Genomic DNA, 12,211 nt, shown 5'->3' with positions numbered 1-12,211 from the left:
CTAAGTGGAAATACCTGGAGAGCCCATCAGCATTGCTGTGATCAGTACCAGGTCTATGCTCCACTGTAAAATCCATCCCCTGTAGGGAAATGGACCACCTAAGCAGTTTGGGGTTTTCACCCTTCATCTGATTTAGCCACAAGAGGGGCTTATGGTCTGTCTGAATGGTGAAGTGAGTGCCAAACAAGTAGGCCCTCAGCTTCTTCAGGGCCCAGACCACAGCAAAGGCCTCCCTCTCAATAGCTGACCAATTTTTCTCTCTGGGTGTCAACCTCCTACTAATGAAAGCAATAGGCTGATCATTACCATCAAAATTCAGTTGAGACAGAACAGCCCCCACACCCAACTCAGAAGCATCTGTTTGGACAATGAATGGCTTGGAGTAATCTGGACTCTTTAGGATAGGTGCTGTGCACATGGCCTGCTTTAGGTCATTGAATGCTTTCTGACAGCTTGCTGTCCACTGAACTTTCTTTGGCATCTTTTTGCTTGTCAGGTCATTAAGAGGGGTCACTATGGACCCATAATTTCTGACAAACTTCCTATAATACCCAGTCAGGCCCAAGAAAGCTCGAACCTGAGTCTGGGTGATTGGAGGAGTCCAGTCCTTGATGGCCTGTATCTTACTCTCCAGTGGCTGAACCTGGCCTCCACCTACAAGGTGGCCCAGGTATACAACCTGTGTCTGCCCTATCTGGCACTTTGTGGCCTTGATAGTGAGGCCTGCCTTTTGCAGGGCCTCTAACACTTTCCTCAGGTGGACCAGGTGATCCTCCCAGGTGGAGCTAAAGACAGCAATATCGTCTAGATATGCTGCACAGAAGTCATCCAGCCCAGTGAGGACTTGATTCACCAACCTTTGGAAGGTGGCAGGTGCATTTTTCAGTCCAAAGGGCATTACCACAAATTGATAATGCCCTCCAGGGGTAGAAAATACTGTCTTGGGTTTGGCCTCCTCAGCTAACCTGATTTGCCAATACCCAGCTGTCAAATCAAATGTACTTAAGAAGTTGGCAGAAGCCAATTTATCTATAAGTTCATCTGCTCTTGGTATTGGGTGGGCATCAGTCTTAGTGACTGCATTGAGGCCTCTGTAGTCTACGCAAAACCTCATCTCTTTCTTACCACCCTGGGTGTGAGGCTTTGGCACTAGAACTACTGGGCTAGCCCAAGGGCTATCTGAGGGCTCAATGACTCCCAGCTCCAACATTTTCTGCACTTCAGTTTTGATGCAGTCTCTAACATGATCAGGCTGTCTGTAGATTTTACTCTTGACAGGCAGACTGTCCCCAGTGTCAACATCATGGGTACACCAATCAGTTTGGCTGGGTGTCAGCGAGAACATATGTCTGAAGGATTGCAGGACTTGCCTGCAATCCTGTTGCTGATGTTCAGTGAGGCTGCCACAAAAGACAACACCATCAACTGATCCATCATCAGGATTCTGAGTGAGCAGGTCTGGGAGAGGGTCACTCTCTTCCTCCTGTCCCTCATCTGTGGCCATAAGCAAGCTCATGTCCTTCCTGTCAACATATGCTTTGAGCCTGTTAACATGGAGCACTCTGAGAGGGCTCCTGGGAGTTCCAAGGTCCACCAAGTAGGTAACCTCTCCCTTTTGCTCAATGATGGTGTGGGGCCCAGACCATTTGTCTTTCAGAGCTGCTGGGGCCACTGGCTCCAGCACCCACACCTTCTGTCCTGGCTGGTACACAGTCAGCACAGCCTTTTGGTCATGCCAAGCTTTTTGGAGTTCTTGGCTGGCCTCAAGGTTTTTAGATGCCTTCTCCATATACTCAGCCATCCTGGAGCGGAGACCAAGTACATAGTCCACTATGTTGGTTGCAGGCTTTTTGAGAGGTCTCTCCCATCCTTCCTTCGCCAAACACAGGGGTCCTCTTACAGGATGCCCATACAGAAGCTCAAAAGGGCTGTAGCCAACCCCCTTCTGTGGGACCTCTCTGTAAGCAAACAAGAGGCAGGGGATCAGGACATCCCATCTTCTCCTAAGAGTTTCAGGTAGCCCATGAATCATCCCTTTGAGGGTCCTGTTGAATCTCTCAACAAGCCCATTGCATTGTGGGTGGTAGGGTGTGGTGAACTTGTAGTTCACACCACACTCCTTCCACATTGCAGTCAGATATCCTGACATGAAGTTTGTACCTCTGTCAGAAACAACCTCCTTAGGGAAGCCCACTCTGGAGAACACTCCAACTAGGGCCCTTGCCACTACAGGTGCTGTAGTGGTCCTAAGTGGAATAGCTTCAGGATACCTGGTGGCATGATCCACTACCACCAGTATAAACTTGTGCCCTGATGCTGTCTGGGGTTCCATTGGACCAACAATGTCAATCCCCACTCTTTCAAAGGGAACCCCCACCACAGGTAGTGGTATGAGGGGGGCCTTTGTTGTGCCACCTGACTTACCACTGGCTTGGCAAGTGACACAGGAGCGACAAAACTCCTTGGTATTCTCATTCATATGGGGCCAGTGAAAGTGTGAGACAAGCCTGTCCCAAGTCTTTGTCTGACCTAAGTGACCTGCAAGGGGAATCTCATGGGCCAAGGTGAGAAGGAAACCTCTCAGAGACAAGGGGATGACCAGCCTCCTGGTTGCACCAGGCTTGGGGTCTCTTGACTCAGAGTACAGGAGTCCATCTTCCCAGTATACCCTGTGGGCACCTATGGCATTCCCTGCAGCCTCAGCAGCAGCCTGCTGTCTGAGGGGTTCAAGGGAAGGGCAGTCTAACTGTGCCTTCCCCAGGTCTGCTCTGGAGGGTCCCCCTGAGCCCAGAAACTCAACTTGATCAAGTTCAAGCTCTTTAGGCTCAGTTTCCCTCAGTTCTCTCAGATCAGCCTCCTCAGAGACTTGATCCTCAACCTGGGGCAAGGGGGAAGGCAAAGCCTTACCCTTACTGCTCTTCTTCTTGGAAGGTGTCTGGTCCATCATTTCAGGATCCAGCACCTGTTCAGTGGGGCATTTTCTGGCCTGTGACCTAGTCACAGCAAGCACATGTGCTGGCAAGCCTAACATTTCCATGTGAGTCCTCTGCTCCACTTCTGACCATTGTGATGACTCCAAATCATTGCCCAACAAACAATCAACTGGGAGGTCTGAACTGACTACAACTTTCTTTTGTCCCTTCACTCCACCCCAGGAGAAAGCCACATTTGCCACACTATGACTAGTAGTGACATTGCTGGCATTGGTCACCAGGAAATCAGTACCTGGCATGATCTGTCCAGGGTCCACAAAGTTAGGTGTCACCATGGTGACACTGGCACAAGTGTCCCTATAGGCCTGAGCCATTTTGCCATTAATCAAAGGTGTCTGCCTGTATTTGCCCAAAGTATTGGGACTTATCTCAGGGGTTATATCCATATCCCCTGTACAGACAAGGACAGCCTGAGTGAGTGTGCCAACTAAGTTGTCAGACCCCTCAGTTCCCAAGGTTAACCCAACTAATGCCTTGGGAGGTACACTACCACTACTGACTGTACTAGGGGGTGCAGTTGCCTTAGGGGCTGTAGTGGCAGGAGTTTGTCCTCCTCTTTTGGTGCACTCACTAAACCAGTGAGATTTACTTTTGCAGTACTGGCACCACCTTTTTGACTGGCCTTCTTGAGTCTTCTTCTTCTGGGAAGCCTGACCCCCACCCTCTTTGGTTTGTTGGGGACCTGGTGAAGACTTCTGGTCATTTTGTTCACTCTTTGCATTACCCTTCTGGTCTGCTTTCTTCTGACCACCCTGGTTCTGGTTCTGGTTCTGCTTGATCCTTGTCCTGACCCATTTGTCTGCCTTCTTTCCCAATTCTTGGGGAGAGGTCAGATCTGAATCAACAAGGTGCTGGTGCAACAACTGGTTCTGACAATTGTTTAAAATTTGTTCTCTCACCATAAGATTATACAATCCTGTGTAATCTGTAACCTTGCTACCCAGCAACCAGCCCTCCAAAGCCTTAGTGGCACTATCCACAAAGTCAGACCAGTCCTGAGACTGAGTTTTCTGGGTGTCTCTGAACAGCAACCTGTACTGCTCAGTGGTTAAACCAAACCCATCAATCAGTGCATTTTTCAGGACCTGGTAATCATTAGCATCCTCCACTCTTGTAGTGAGGAGCTTATCTCTACCTTTGCCATCAAAGGAGAGCCACAGTATAGCTGCCCACTGACTTCGGGGAATGCACTGCACAGTGCAGGCCCTCTCCAAAGCAGCCATCCATTTCTGGATATCATCCCCTTGCTTAAAGGGGGGCACTATTTTAGTCAGGTGTTTAGTATCTAAACCCTTCTCTCTATCTCTTGGGAGATTGCTGCCACCAGTGGGAGCTAACCCACTCATCTGCTGCTCTCTTGCCAGGGCAAGCTTCTCTTTGGCCAGGGCAATTTCTTCCCTTTCAATCCTCAGAGTAGCCTGTCTCATCCTGGCTTCATGCTCCATTCTCTGAGGGGAAGTCAATCTCCTCTGGGGAGAGTTCCTTCTCCTCTGAGAAGAGGCATTAGAGTGCAGAGATCTGTTGGAGTCCCTAGAAAGAGATCAATCTCTCCTAACTCCAAGGTTAGGCCTACTTAGGGTCAGTACTGGGGGTCCCCCAGATCCTAGCCCAAGCAAGTCTAAGTTGGCCCTAGTTAGCCTTCTGACTACCTCAAGACCTTTGTCTACCTCGTCCCCAGAGAGTTCCCCTTGATCCTCCTCCTCAACTGCATTGGCAATGTTGGGGAGGTCTGGATCCCCAGAGGTACTCTCTAAGGCTGGCATATTCCCATCTAGCTGAGAAAGCTTTCTCGCATCATAAGTCTCTAAGAGACCTATTAAAAAGGGAATGGTGGGGTTAGACCCCTGCTTCAGTTTTCTGGAGACACAGATTTGTCTCATCTCCTGGAAACTGAGAGCTGCATATCTTGAAGTGACCTGTGGAGGGTCAACACTGACCAGGGGAGTCTCAGTAGATTCTCCCTGGGTAGACATGCTTTTCTAGTGAGGTGTAAGTGGTGCACTTACCTACACTATATGTTTGCCTACTGATCCCTTGCTAGAGTTGTAGTTTAGGGTGTGCTAGGCCCTAGGAGCTACAACAGCTGGTTCAGTAGAACTCAGAGTATTCTAAGCTAAGTTATATGTACCTTTAGTACTTATGTGATCTTTCACAAGATATTCTTAGGATATGTGTGGTAAAACAACAGCAAGCTCAAATCCCAACCGCTGCTCACCAATGTGAGAAGTTGGCCTGATGTGCAGTGTTCACTATTCTAGTGATCACTATATATCAGTCCAAACAACCCTTATTGATGATTGGTTGTAAGTCAACCTTATAGACCAGCTATCCTAGTAGCATGGATACGAGCAGTCTAAGGCTAAGACTCTAGAGGGCGTGTTAAGCCAGCTGTTTTACCATCACATTACCCCTTGAACACCCAGTGAAAGGACACCACACAAGTGTTATGAAAATAAACAATGTATTTATTAGAATCACAACAACCCTGTACTCTTTATGAGGACAGGGTGCTAAGCACACAACAAAAACTCTTATGAAAATACTTAAGTTAGCACGTTATACACAAATGCCCGAGGGGCACGAAAAACCATATACTCTAAAAGTGGAATGTGAATTACTAGCAGGTAAGTAACGATTCTCAGAGGCTTTGGGATCGCTAGGACTGGACTACTGAACCTTGAGATTACTAGCAGGAGGCCTAGGGAACTCGGGTGCAGAGTGTGCACTCTCACGCGGGATGCGGGACAAAGTCTATGGAAGCTAGAATTCACAAAGTTAGTGTTCACGGGCGAACCCGACCTGGTAGGGAGAAAACGACAGTGGATCCTGACCCTTGGATAGTGAGGCTATGCTGGGGCACCGAAATGCCGAAGTTACCTAGCCCAGGGGCTGCCGCTGCATAGGTCTGAAAAGACGTCGGGAATCCTCGTGCCGGACCAGGAGCCTGGAAGAAGGAAGTTGCTGGCAGGCGACCAGTGAAGAAAAGTTCGATGGATCCAAGCCTGGATCAAGGAAGAAGAAAACCTGAAAGCAGAGGGGACCAAGTTCTTGAATCACTAGCCAGTGATTAAGTGGGCACCAGGATGGCACCGGGCGAAGTCACCGCAGTCAGGTGAGTGGGCGCTGCTGGGCTCTGCAGTCTCTCGGACCAGGAGGCGTTGTCGGCGACCAGGATGGAGGTGCGAGCTGTCCCACGAAGGTTCTTGCTGTCGACGTCGCTGGACCCAGGATTGGGCAACAAGTCTTGGCAAATGCAAGGCCCACGCGGTGGACCTAAAATGGCGTCTTAGCCGGACCAGGAGGGTCCAGGGTACTTCTCCGATGGAGGGAAGCAAGGGCCAATCTGGAGCAACCAGACTAGCAGCAGTATTGTCGTCGGGCGTCGTTCGGAAGGCCACAAGCCAGCGGGCTAGTAGCCAAACAACGCGGTGAGCAGCAAAAAGCAGAAGGGCCCCACGCCGATCGTGGAGATGCTGGGGGGCTGCTCTTCGGTGCTGGAGCTGCTCAGGGTGGGGGCTTCTCGGACCCCAAAGCACTCACCAGGAAATTACTCGGTGGGCTTGCAGTGCAGAAGTCGTGCAGTCTTGGCGATGGCCGGTCCCTCGAGGTCTCGTCGCACCCACGGTTCTCAGCTGTGCTGTAGAGGTGGGTAGAGGTCAGAGGTGCCAGGGAAGCCGGGTCTCGTCGAGCTGGGCAGTCGGATTCCGGAGGAAGGACATGCAGCAGACCGCAGTGTTCTTAGATGGTGCCTGCGGATGCAGGGTGACTACTCCTTAGCCACAAGGGAGAATCTTGAAGAAGAAATCGTGAAGTCCTTTCGTGGAAAGTGGTAGCTTGATTCCAAAGATGATCTGATTTGGAAGGGGGCCAGTCCCTACCTTTATCTGGGAAAAGGGGGCTGGCACGCGACTAAGTCCTGCCCTAGGGGTGGGACCAGGAGGGGGGTGGTTATACCCACTTCCTTGGCGGGCTTTTCCCCAGCACAGGGTCTGGAGTGTCCCTGGAACTGGTTCAAGCCAGCCTATGCACAGTGAGCACCGGGGTGCCACGTGCAGTCACCTTCCTCTGAAGCCCTGCCTACCTACAATACACAAAATCCGGTCTGGGACGGTGCTGGCACCGCCCCTGGCAGGAAACCCTTTGTCCTTATCTCCTGCTCTGGGAGGACTCCCAGCAGCAGGAGGGCAGACTTGTGTCTCGGTGGCAGCATCCATTTTGTGGATGCTAAGGCTCTGTCTGACTTTAACCGGGGTTAGGGGTTACATACATGTCGTGTCCCTCTAGAAGGGTGGAATGCTAACCCCGTCGCCAGAATTGGCGAGGGGTTAGTATTCCAATTCGTATGACACCTTACTCGACATGTTTTGATAAAGCGATACCAGAGTTGGCATATAACTGCGAGGATTATAATGCACTTACGAGTATATGGTATGCGATATCATGGAAACGGCTAAGGGATGGATCCCGAAAGCCGCAGACAGGCTCAGCTCATGCCAGAGTTCCATCTCACACGATTCCAAGCACTCTGCCTTCAGGATTGTTAAGGCCTGCCATAGGAGTGACTGATAGGAGATCTGTGTGTCCATTTTAGGGTTAGATATAGGTATACTATATCTAAAGCAAAGGGTGAGTACACCACCTTGCCCCAGCTGTCGTGCAGCCAGTTGTGTCAGTTTAGTTAGTCAGCCCAGGGGTGGCATAATACATGCTTCAGCCCCTGGGAGACTTCTGGGTACACCTCAGCCCTGGGTACAGGGACTTGGAGAGGGCCCAGTGCCAATTCAGTACCTGAGTACAATTTGGATAGAGAGAACAGCTAGGCTGTGGGTCTGATTAGCAGGCCCACAGCCAGGGAAAGTCGTAAACCAGTGCAGCAAAAAGCAAAAATCTGGGTGATCATAGGATTGCAGACCCTACTCTCCTACAGCAGGTCCAACTTAGTTTCAGTTCTTTTTGAAGGCGTAAAAAACGCCAGACCTGTAGCATTATGTACCTGAACAAATCTCCACCGGGGAGGAGGGAGGGCGCTTATGACTATAACAGAGATACCCCTACTACAGAACTGGAGTTACAGGACAGAAACTACTCCTTCTGTAGTAGGGGATCTCTGTGTATAGTCATAATCTAGTGAATAGAATGGCAAGCCCATCTCCACATCAAGCGGCGGTGGAGAATATGAAATTACGCCACTATTGTGCGAACAAATTCCGCAGCGAAGCCTGCCCAACCTGAGCGTCTGCCCTGGCATCAGTGTCCAGGCAGTAATGCTTAGCAAAGGTATGGACCGACTTCCAAGTGGCCGCCTTGCAGATCTCTGCAAAGGGAACATTACGAAGCATAGCTGTCGTGGCAGCTTTGCCTCTGGTGGAATGAGCCTTAGGTTTACCCCCTAAGGTCTTATTAGCTTTGCAGTAACACAATTGTATGCAGGACACAATCCACCTCGAGATGGACTGTTTAGAGGTAGCAAGACCTGTCCTGACTGAGACATAATTAACGAACAATTGGTCTGACCTACGAATATCTTTAGTCTTATCAAGATAAAACTTCAGCACCCTCCTCACATCCAGGGAATGTAAAGACCTTTCCGCTGGAGATGACGGATTCTGAAAGAACGTAGGCAAAGTGATAGTCTGATTGATATGAAAATCAGAAACAACCTTGGGAAGAAATTTAGGGTGAGTACGCATAACAACCTTAGCAGCATGAAATACAGTATAAGGTTCTTGGCAACACAACGCCTGAATCTCACTCACCCTGCGGGCCGATGTAATGGCCACGAGGAACGCCGCCTTCCAGGACAGGTGCTGTAACGAAGCCTTATGAATGGGTTCAAAAGGCTCCTTCATCAATCTGGACAGCACCACATTCAAGTCCCACGAAGGCGAAGGAAGCCTGACAGGAGGGAACACTTTCTTCAAGCCTTCCAAAAAATCTTTGATCACAGGGATCTGGAAGAAGGAAGTCTGTGAAGGGCCTTTCCTGTAGGCAGTCAAAGCAGCCAGATGAACCTTAATAGAATGGACATTAAGGCCCGACTGCGCCAGATGTAGCAGATATGGAAGGATGACATCTTCCTTGCATGTCGTAGGGTCATAGTTCTTAGACTTGCACCAGATGCAAAACCTCTTCCACTTGTAAGCATAAGAAGTCCTAGTGGAAGGTCGCTTAGCCTCCTTCAGTATGTCCATACAATCCTCTGGGAGATTCAGATGGCCATATTGCACTATTTCAGGAGCCATGCCGCCAAACTCAAAGACGAGAGGTTGGGGTGAACCATCCGCCCCCCGAACTTCGTGAGAAGGTCCGGCCTGCACGGTAGCTTCATGTGAGGAAGGAGAGAGCGGTGAAGTAGGTCCGTGAACCACCACTGTCTGGGCCATTCCGGGGCAATCAGAATCATTCTCGCCCTGGATTGGGACAGCTTGATGAGAACCGCCGGAATCAGGGGAATTGGTGGAAAAGCGTACAGAAAGCTGTTCGACCAGTTGATCCATAACGCGTTCCCCAGCGTCCCCGGCTGGTAGTACCTGGAGGCGAAGCCTCGGCATTTGCTGTTTTCGGCGGTGGCGAACAGATCCACGTCTGGAGTACCCCACCTTGCGAAGACTTCTCCTAGTACTTCGTCGTTTATGACCCATTCGTGGTTTTCCTGAATGAGTTTGCTCAGTTCGTCTGCCTGAACATTCTGCACACCTGGCAGATGGGTGGCCGTTATCGACAGTCCTCGAGCCAGAAGCCAGTGCCAGATCGTCTGCGCCTCCTGCGACAGAGTACGCGATCTCGAGCCCCCCTGCTTGTTGAGGTAATACATCGTTGTCGTGTTGTCTGTCTGAACAAGCAGAGAGTTGGTCTGAAAGGACGGGTGAAAAGCCTTCAGTGCCAAGTGCACAGCCCTGAGTTCCAGGAAATTGATGTGGTACGTGGACTCCATCTGGGACCACGTCCCTTGAATTTGTAGGTCTCCGGAGTGCGCTCCCCAGCCCTGGAGGGAAGCATCCGTCACGATAGTCTGTGTGGGAATGTCCTTGTGGAAGGGAACTGTGGTAAATAAATAAATAATACCCTATTTTTGAATGTATAAATGAATAACTGATAGCTCAATAAATAAGAGTCAAGATTCGAGGTAGTAGGAGTTTCGCAGGTTTATTACAGCATAAAGGACAGGAACAGGACAACCTGCATAGGAATAGGATGGCAGGGCCCAGCAGCTGCCGGGGCTGGATCTGGGATGAGCGCGCTAGCATTTAATAACAATACACAAGCATATATAGTAAAACAGTTGCATTACAGTACATATGATAGGCGGAGCAGTGGGTGGAGCAATAGGCGTGACGCGTAGTAGTCGCGAAAGATAAGGGTGAAAGTGGGTGTAACAGGGCGTATACATAGACATGTGATGCAAACGTAACAGAATATGTCATGAATGGGGCGGAAACCATGGAGGGGGCTACCTAAGGAGCCGGGACCTCTAACCTGGTGGTGCGCGCAAACTGGCAATGACGTATCACTAGGAGAAGCTGGGGGCTATGAACTCTGTGCTAGGAGCAGAGACTGAAGTCTGGAGAGTCAGGGCGACATGTACCTAAGCAGTATCTAGTATCTGATGTTTAGAGAACATGTTGATATAAACTAAAAGTCAGGAGGGGAAAGGCTAACTTGATTCTAAGACTGGACCATGCATTATTCTACATGTAGTGCGTGATGAAGAATATGAAATGACCATTAAATACAGTATTTCTCTTACATGGAGCCGGAAAGGCTAGACAATGACGGAAACTATTGATGCAGTTCAGTAGCTTAGGAATGCAGAGAAGGAGGACTGAACTGATAACTGAAACTTATAACATACTCTTGGCAGACTCAGAGGCAGAGCCAGGCTGAACCGGGCACTGCGAGGCAGGAAGTAAGTGAAGGGTCGAGGATACAGGTGGGGGCTGTATCGCTCCTCAGCGAGGTTTCAGGAGACAGGAGCTGAATCTGGTGTCCAGGCCCTTTTGAGGCCTAGAAACGGGGACTTTACAATGAAATAACGTGCACACTGAGAAACGTGGCAACGTAGCTTTACATAGGCCTGATATTCGTAGTATTCACGAGGACTGGAAACTGACATACTAGTGGTGGACACAACTATAATTGCGTCTTGAATCGAACATAGGGAATACATATGCATATTAATCATGCACACATAACATATGATGGATGACACGTAGGGACACAGAACATGGCAGAATTTACTTTTCCACATTCCCTCCTTGTCACTACGTTTCCATCAGGAAACATCAATATTCATGATACCATCTATCATTTCATACAGTATCATTTGCTCGTCTCGAATTATCCTGGAACGGGATTTAGAACGGGGCTTGGGATTAGGAATACAAGAGGTAGCACAAATGCCGCAAATCGCAGGGCCACATTGTATACAGAGGCAGCAGCTGAATATGATCGCTACTGCAATACCTAGGAAGGACAATATTTTCCATCCCCATGCGGAAATTATATTCCAGAACCAACCGGACCATGTCCAGGTGCCTGGATCTTGGTGTATCAGATGGGCAATTTTATGGAGTCTGGTTATAGCTGAATAAACAGACGGCGCGTTATTTGGAATAAAAATGCAGCAACTAGATCCGATGACTCTACAGGCCCCGCCCCTATCGGCCAGTATGACGTCAAGGACGAGACGATTCTGTAAAACAACAAATCTCATAGCAGATTGCTCTTCGGTTAAGTTACCTAGAGCAGAGGCAGTCTCATTTACTACAGCTTCGAGGGTTCTGGTTAACCTACGGATCAGTTTACTATTCTGGATAGGTCCTATAAAGAAAAAGAAACCTCTGTTGAAATCTGTATACTGTTCTAGAGCAGTTTCAGTATAATCGACAATGGGGGACTCCCTTTTATGTCTAATGTGTACTAGATGTGTGTTTCTGTGATAATCAGATGGGGCTAGGAAAACAGGTGGCAGTAGGAAGGCAATGTAGCAGGTTCCCTCCCAATCGAGGGGCAGACGAACATATGCAGTTTGACCACAAATAAAATAAGAATGACGTGAAGCTTTGAAAATAGATTTCCCACTGTCACTATACTTGACAATAGTAGTACAATCACTATGTCCTACATGTACAGAACCATAACTTCGGACACATAATTCGCCTTTGACTGGTAATACTGAAATAGCAGGTAAGTCTGGAGTAGTATCAGACTGAACATTC

This window comes from Lissotriton helveticus, chromosome 6 (genome assembly GCF_964261635.1).
Source record: "Lissotriton helveticus chromosome 6, aLisHel1.1, whole genome shotgun sequence".
Lineage (NCBI taxonomy): Eukaryota > Metazoa > Chordata > Amphibia > Caudata > Salamandridae > Lissotriton > Lissotriton helveticus.
This window is presented reverse-complemented; position numbering follows the sequence as displayed.